The sequence below is a fragment of the Solanum dulcamara genome, chromosome 3 (genome assembly GCF_947179165.1).
Source record: "Solanum dulcamara chromosome 3, daSolDulc1.2, whole genome shotgun sequence".
Classification (NCBI taxonomy): domain Eukaryota; kingdom Viridiplantae; phylum Streptophyta; class Magnoliopsida; order Solanales; family Solanaceae; genus Solanum; species Solanum dulcamara.
The window spans coordinates 40268879-40277556 of record NC_077239.1 but is presented as its reverse complement, the minus strand read 5'-3'; positions in this window follow the sequence as shown (position 1 = coordinate 40277556).

Below are 8678 nucleotides of genomic sequence, written 5' to 3'. Positions count from 1 at the left end.
AGAGTCTCAACTTCATAGTCATGCGTTACTATAGTATGAACCAGCTTATAGAGGTGGGAGTATTGGCTATCTTATATCCTTTTAAACAGATGAGCTTTTTCGTACCAATCCCTATTCAATCGTATAGAAGACTTGAGGAATAGGAGCTTAACTCTTTTAAGAGTCTTAACAACTATAAGTGAACCAGAAACATCTATTAAGGGTGTGCCCAACAACTTATGGAACCGAGGACATTTGTTATTATAGGGTCCTTAGGAATAAGAGCTTATATCTCCACTTACTATTCAAAACATAAAAGACTCGAGAGTAGTGGCTCTACCGCCTTTAGAGTTTTAGCATTCATACATAGATAATAGTCATGAGTCGCGCTCGAAGCTTATGAATAGAGTTACCCTAAATGTCATATACACATCTTTCGTAACCTATATATAGGACATGCCAAAAAGAAAAGGGATGGGATTTACATACATTTGAAACATGCCAAACCAAGGGAGAGATAGGACTTACATACTTACTACTTCCCTTCATACAGAAGACTTGAGAGGCAATATCTCACTTATTGTAGGAGTTCTAACATCAAGAAATAGGTCAGAGGCATTAATTATTCTCGAAGCTATATGAATGAAATTATCCTCAGAGAAAGTGATAAGCTTTACATACTTATGGCAAAAATATTCCAAGAGAAAGAAGGTAGCTTCACATACCTCTTATCGATTGCTTTTAAATAATCTTGTCGCCTCGTCCTCTGAACCTATAAAACAAGAAGGTAACACTAATATTAATAATCTTTAACTTTCTATCTTCTAAATCCACAACCAAGCACCCACAGGAATTAATTCTACATCCTCCTTGCTCGACTGGTCTCGACTAGTCTCGACTAGTCTTTTAGTTAGTTAAGGAGTTAGTTGAAATCGGGCAGCATCTACTCTATAACTTTCCCTATCCGAACATTCAATTTAATACCCAAACCATAGAAGCCAACCAAAAACAACAATCAGCAGCTCATAGGCAATTAAAACAGGGCAGCATTATGCAATACAAGCTTCCAACAACTCGCTTAAAATTATGAGACCAAAATAGGGATTTTCGTCGCTATTTCGTAAAGTCTTTAACCGTACGGAATGGAGGGTCATGTGGAAGAAACCAGAAGCTCCCACACACCTTTTGGAACTTGTTACATCCCTGCAAGATACAATAAAATCACCTGCAAGCCCAGCACAATAGCCACAACACCCTACTCGACATTCGATTTAACTATGACAGCCTTAGTTTAGTTTGTTTCCAACATCAAGCATCCTTGTGCAATTTTAATAGTTACAGAAACGTATAATATGTGTAATAAACTCCATAACCACACCATAAACTCCAAATTGAAAGTAAAACCCTTACGTTATCCGAAATTGGCCAAAGTTGCAAAAATTCACCTCGGAAGTTCATCAAGCGCGGCTGTTTGTATCTTTTCCATGCTTCCCCAAAATGAGTTTTTACGCTATTAAAAACTGTCATGTAGCCGTGGGATACCTTGAATAGTTAGTAAATGGAATGAAATCGGAGGGCTTACCTTGCTTGACCAATTCCGTAGCTCTCTCTCCATGTTCTCTAAGTTTTTCTCCAATTTTTCTAAGTGTAAAGATGCTGAAAATAAGACCCTTAATCATAAGATGACTAATATATAACCTTCCTTAGAGGGTGACATATGGCATCCCCTAAGGGTGACACGTGTAAACCCTTAGACAGCCACGTAATCTCATGCAACAAATCCTAAGCCGCCACATGGCAGGTGGGGGATCCACCCCAAGCAGGTGAGTCACCTACTTAGTCCAAGTAGGTGCGTCACCTACTTGTCACCTGCTTTCTTCATTTTCATGGGTTCGTAATCTCATTTTACTTTAAGAGCCTATATATTCCTTGCTACTTAAGCTCGATATTTACTGAAGTAGCTTAATTATGTACAACGTCCAATTTGGTGGCATACGTGAGTAAGTCGAGTCCTACGACCCATTACTGGTCCTCCAACTCCTTCCGGATTCTTATAACCCTATTTCCAATCTTCCCTATTATTGGGGTATCTCATTTTCCCCTACTTAGAGTTGTTTGATAGCGTTATAGATTATCCGACTCACATGATGACTTCTAAGAAACTTAAGAGCCTCCCCAGAAACTTAAGAAGCTTAAGAAGCGTTCCAAGGTACCAAAGTACGAGGTGTAACAATTTCTATCTATGGTAAGGAAACAGTGATGTACAATTGTAACCAGGGGATCTAGAGGCAGCCTAGGTTTTTATAGAGTTAGTGGTTACCTTGACTCCTTAGGATTTTGTGTTGGAATTTTTGAGTCTATTTGATGATACCCCATAGACAGGTGTAGTTTTGGGTGCACGAGTGGTTGTCAGCCTATAGTTTGATATGTAGGTTTTCATTAGGGTTTTTAATAGTTTTCAAGTATGTGGTTTGGTTTCTTAAGTGGGTCGAAAAACTCCCACCGTGTTTCCTACCAAGCGGGAGTTGATATAGGGGTTTATTAGTGGATTGAATTTGCATCTCCATTTAACATCAAAGCAATTTAAAGCATCTGGATATACCTTTCCCCAAGTAGTGAGTTGTGTGGGGCCATGGAGAATGCGTGCATTGAGACTTATAGAGGTAGCAATAATAGGCCTCGCTGTCAATACCATGGTGATAACATCTCACCTTGAGGTATATATCATCTTATTGAGGGTTTGCCTCACTTTCAACCCACTAGACCCATTGTAGAAGCTCCTTAGATTCCAAAAGGTTTTATGGCAGGTAATGGTAACCACCAGGGAAAGAGTGCATGCCAAACTTCTCAACGTTTGCCATCTGGGCATTCAGGTTTTGAGTCTCATTCTATTTCACATGCTTCTCAGTGATTTTTATTTGGTGGGAAGTGTTATACTTGCAGTGATTTGGGGCAAAATACTAGGGATTCTCTTACAGTCACACATCATAGGTAAGAGGCACAGTAGGTTCAAGCTAGTATGGCTCAGGCGTATTCAGCTCAATCAGGACATCTTTTAGAGTTTCAAATCCTTTTTCTTGAACACATATTACAAACTCTTATGATCAGTGAATATATCAATATGAAAACAAGAGAGATAGTGCCTCCATATCTTCAAAGAAAACAAAACTACTACTAGACTCAAATCATGAGTCGAGCAGTTTGTTTCATGCACCTCAAAGTTTTCTAGAAGAATAGGGGATCACCTTACCATTTTGCATCAAAACAAAACCTATACCAATCCTTGAGGCATCACAATATACAATAAAATCATCGATTCTTTTCGATAAAGTCATTACTAAGGCAGAAGTAAGTCGATCTTTCAACTCTTGGAAACTTTTCTCACTTGCTTTAGACTATTTAAATTTCTCCTTCTATGGAGTCAAACTAGTCAAAGGCAAAGTTATAGAGAAAAACCTCTCCACAACCATCTATAGTAATTGGCTAAACCCAAGAAACTCTGAAAGAGATAGAGGTCTAGCCAAGTTTTCACCACCTCAGTTTTCTTAGGATCAATATGAATATTATTATCGGAGAAAATATAGCCAAGAAATGCCACTGACCTCAACCAAAACTCAAACTTGCTAAACTTAGCAAATAATTGATGATCGTTGAGAACTTGCAAGACAATCCTTAAATGATAGCCATGCTCATCCTCACTCAAGAGTAGATCAATAAATCATCAATAAATATAATGACGAACATATCCAAAAATCCACAGGAGAATATTTTAGTGCAAAATAAACCAAAAATTCAAAGTGACCATACTGAGTCTTAAAGGCCTTCTTCGGAATGTCACATTCTCTCACTCGAAGCTGATGATATAATATTATTGGACACTAATCTTTGAGAATTAATTATATCCTTGATAAATTGATTGAACCAAACATCATTCTTTAGGATGGGATACTTATTTTTAATTGTGACCTTGTTCAACTGTCGATAGTCAATGCACAAATTTAGAGAACCATCATTCTTTCGAACAAACAGAACTAGAGAACCCCATTAAGAGATACTCCACCTAAGAAAACCTCTATCCAAAAAGTACTTTAATTGATCCTTTAACTCTTTGAGCAATTCTCTAAGTAAGGATAGAGATAGGTTGGTGTAATACCTCAAAAGTTGGAAAGTTGGAACAAATGAAAAAAATCTCAAATTTTAAACTTACTCATGGTCACGAGTCACTCTATGATCGTAGAGCTTTCTACAACCCATAAAGTGAGTCGTAGAGTGACTACTTGATAATTGTACAATGTTACCCTAAGGAGAGGTTCTACGACTCAACATGGCGAGTCGTCATCCTATTGATGAGTCATAAGAACCAGTTTTCCCAAAACTTAAGAGGCTATATTTTAGAAGTTCCTCAAGGTCTAGTCTATGAATTCATCGAACTATTTGTGGAAATTGTTAAGAGTCTTTTCTATGACTCATATACAAAATTCAGTGACTTGATTTTCAGGTCCTTTCAAAAGCCTGCAAGATGAGTTGTCTTAATGATCCGTCACCTTCTCTACGACCCGTAGAGTCAATCCATTAGGCTAAAAATGAGTTTTTAATCAGGTGTATTTATGTCATTTTCCAAGTTTTGTTCAATGAATCTAGACATAATTATTGTTAAGTTGAGGTCTTTATCTACCCAATCTTTTGATATTTCCGTCATTCTAAAAACTTCTTCTAAAAATCTCTAAGGCAAGAAACTCAATTCTCTCAAGAATTCTTCTTCAAGCAGCAAGCTAGGGTTTAAGATTTCACCAAGGTTTCTTCTTCAATTTTGAGGAATTTTAATCAAGGTATGTGGGGCTTGATCCATGGTTCCTTTAACCCGTGGAGTCCTAAACTTTTCTCAAAGTCTTCTTCAATTTTCAATGGTTTATAAACCCTAGTTTTGATGACTTGCAATGACATATTTCAATTTCATTTTGAATTCTTTTCAATAATTATTCTAATAATATATTTACATAAATTGCATAATTTTAAGTGGAATTATTAATGCCTATGGATAAAGCTATCTCAATTATGATGTTTAGGTTCAAACATGATTTTCATAAGTTGACTATGAGTTCAATGATTTTCAAATAAAGTTTTCATGATTTAAAGTTGAGATTATGATTTTAATGATGAAGTTATAATTGTGATCAATTTTATGATCAAAAAAAGTTATTACGGTATGATAAGTCAAATTCTCACACAATCATGATCAAAGATGCTGATAAGTACAATTCTCACTAAAATTATAGATTCTTACAAATCATTAAAGTTAATGAGATAATCCTCATATGTTTTATAAAGATGGATTGATAAGTAGTTATTATCTTTCCCTATAATGTTTATGATCATATTTTAATGAATTTTGTTTGAATATTGATGAAGCACCGACAGTACTTCTAGGTTGGGTTCCATCCAGTAATGTAGTTAGTTATCCAAGGGAATCCTAGTAGCAACCTAAATTTCTAAACTACGTTATATAGCACCGTTAAGTTGAGTACCATGATGGAGTATCCCCTATAAAAGTAGCCTCCCTCTTGTCGATGAGGATTACATCTGATTCCTTGTTATAGCTCGTATGGTCTAAGATGTCGATTAAAGGTCTTATCCCATACAAGTTGAAGTTAAGCTATGAGTTTACAAAGAAGTTTTATGATATGCTTTGACCATGAGTTTTTATATGTTTTCAAATATTTTTAAGCCTTACTCATTATGTTTATAATTGGTCGTGCATCATATGGCATATTGCTCACGTTTCTTAACTTATTCATGCATATCTCTCACACTTTGTACCTTTTATGTACTAATATATATTTTGCATACATTATCTCATAATCTAGGGACGGACTACACTCACGACCTTTCTCTTCATGGCTAGAGGTTCTTTAGATATTTGAAGTTGGTGAGTGCTCATTCTATTGAGGACATGACTTTTATTCTTGTTGTTTACTTGATTTTCTTGTATATTTTTAAGTGATCTAGGAGCTTGTACTAATCCCCCATCAAAGATTAAATTAGACACATGTTCAGACAATGTTATGATTCAGTCCATTCGGACATGGGTTGATATATTATATTCCTTAGACCCTTTCCCTAGAAGTTTGCTTCCGCTTTCATTATCATATTTCTTCACCTTATATATGAAAAAATGGCTTGGTTCGGTCCCTGGCATCTTGATTTCCATGTCACAGATTGTCCCTAGTTCGGGTCATAATAGTTTTCTATAGAGGAGAAGATCAATAACCAAGTCTATTTTTTCTGAGTGGAATACTAGGAAGATCATTGTGAAATACTTACAGAAACTCAGTAACAACAAAAACAGACTCAAGAGTAGAAGTTTCGAAATTCATATCTATAACACGAAAAAAATGCTAGATACAATCTTTAGAAATCATTTTCTAAGCTATAAGCCACGATATAAATTGACCCTTAAACACATAAATACTACCCTTATATTTTAGGACTAGCTCATTTGGAACTAAAACTTAACCACGCAGTTTCTACATTCAAAAAAATCATAACATGCATTAAGCCAATCCATACTGAGAATAATATAAATATAAATTATATCAAGCTCTACAAGATTAATTGAGGTGATTTTATGAAAAGTTGAGACCAGACAATCTATATAAACTCATTTAGCCAAAACTAAATCACAACAGGAGTATAAACTGAAAAAGACACTAACAAGATTTTGGGACTAACATCAAATTTCATAGCAAAGTAAGGTGTAAAAAAAGGATAGATTTTCTCACGAATCTAACAAAGCATAACATCACACTAAAACACTTGTAACATATTAGTGACCATATCGGGAGAATCCTCTAACTCTTATCAATTTTGAAGAGCATAGAATTTGTTCTGGTGCTTACCACTTCCAAAACCTGATGAAGTGCCCTACTGAGTTCAGAATATCTATTAGGGAGTTAAAACTTGCAGAAAAATAGTTTAGGTGGATTTTTATGACCTGGAAATCAAAAAATAGATTTCTTAAGATATTGCACAAAACAGAAAGGTCCGTGACAAGTCCGTGTTGAGGACCTAGTAAGGGCATTTTAGACTTTTTCCAAATTGTTAGCTAATGAACCTATACATTTTTAGGACCTAATTCAACTCTATAAATTAACATAAACCTCTAATTCTATTCGTTCTTCTACATTTCACTTACTCAAATATTTCTCTCTCTACAAAAGACTCAAGCACTCCATTGAAGACTTCAAGTAAATTCAATCAAGTCTCCATCAAAACTCTCAAGTTCTTCCAAATTATTTGGTCTTGTTACTTAAGTTGTGTGGGTATTGATTCATGGATCCTTTCATCCATGAAGCCCAATCAATTTTTCAAGGTTTTCTATTAAATTAAAGTATGGTGTTTTATGTGTTTTATGATCTCTATTTTTATTGCATGAATTATGATTCAAAGTATGATCATGAGTCTATTTTGATATAAATTGATGGTTATTGCATTGAATTGAAGAGTTTTTCCATGAATACTCCTATTTTAATTTCTAGGGTTCATGATAAAAATTATAGGTATTTTGAATTTTACTTCCAAATGATATTATATTTATTAATTATGTAAGGGCTGATATAATGTTTATGATCATGCATGTTTTCAAGTCAATTTCATGATTTTCAAATCAATTGACCATGCATTCATGTCTTACCCTAATTTCAAGTACAAGCTATGGTCATTAGCTTTCAAAGTATGAATTATAATTATGTATTTTAATTATGATATATTTATGTATGTATGATTTATAATGTGGAAGGACAATACCCGCATTGCACCCATGTTATGAATATGAGCTACTCTATGAATTCAAACCTATGATAATGACTGATATATGAAATTATGATTGCTATACTATGTATGTATTCCATGGGATTTGACTTAGCACCGAATGTGGACTTGAGCTGGGAGCTCGAAATACGGAGTCCTTATATAAAGTCTCTTGGCTCATAACTACCTGCCATTTTTTTTGTCCTAGCTAGTGGATCCACATATAGCATATGCATGATCTGGCTAGCGGAGTAGAGTCTACCTTAGAAATTAGATTCCCCTTTCCTCAGATGTAGAGGTAACATTGGGATTCCATGTTATAACTTCATAGTCTTATTGTCAGTTATGGTTCCTATCCCACATATGTATGGTCCTTTTATGTTTTAAATGACAAATCCTATCTTTTACTTTATATGATACTCTTATGGTTTATTATGCATTGATCCTTCTTAAAGACTCTTTTGATTTTTACTACTTCTCCTACCATGCTATTTAAAATGGTCATTTGTACAAACATGGTTTTCTATGCATTGCATTGCCTACATACTTAGTACATTCCAACGTACTAATGCATACTTTTTGCCTACATTGTCTCATAATGTAGGGGGTTGAGGTTGAAGATCATATTCCTCTACGTGGCTAGTTAAGCCTTCCTATCGGCAGTGTTTATGGTGAGTCCTCATCTATCAGGGACTAGTCATCGAGGTGATTATTATTTTAAAGACTTTTGTTATGTTTCACATTGAGGGTGAGATAGGGACATGTCTTAGTACCCTCATATATTCATGACTAGAGGCATCTAGTTGGACAAATATTTTGAGCTTATGTTTTCATGTGTCGTTCTTAAATTTCTATTCATGATTTAGACTCTCTTATAATGCTTTTCATTTTAT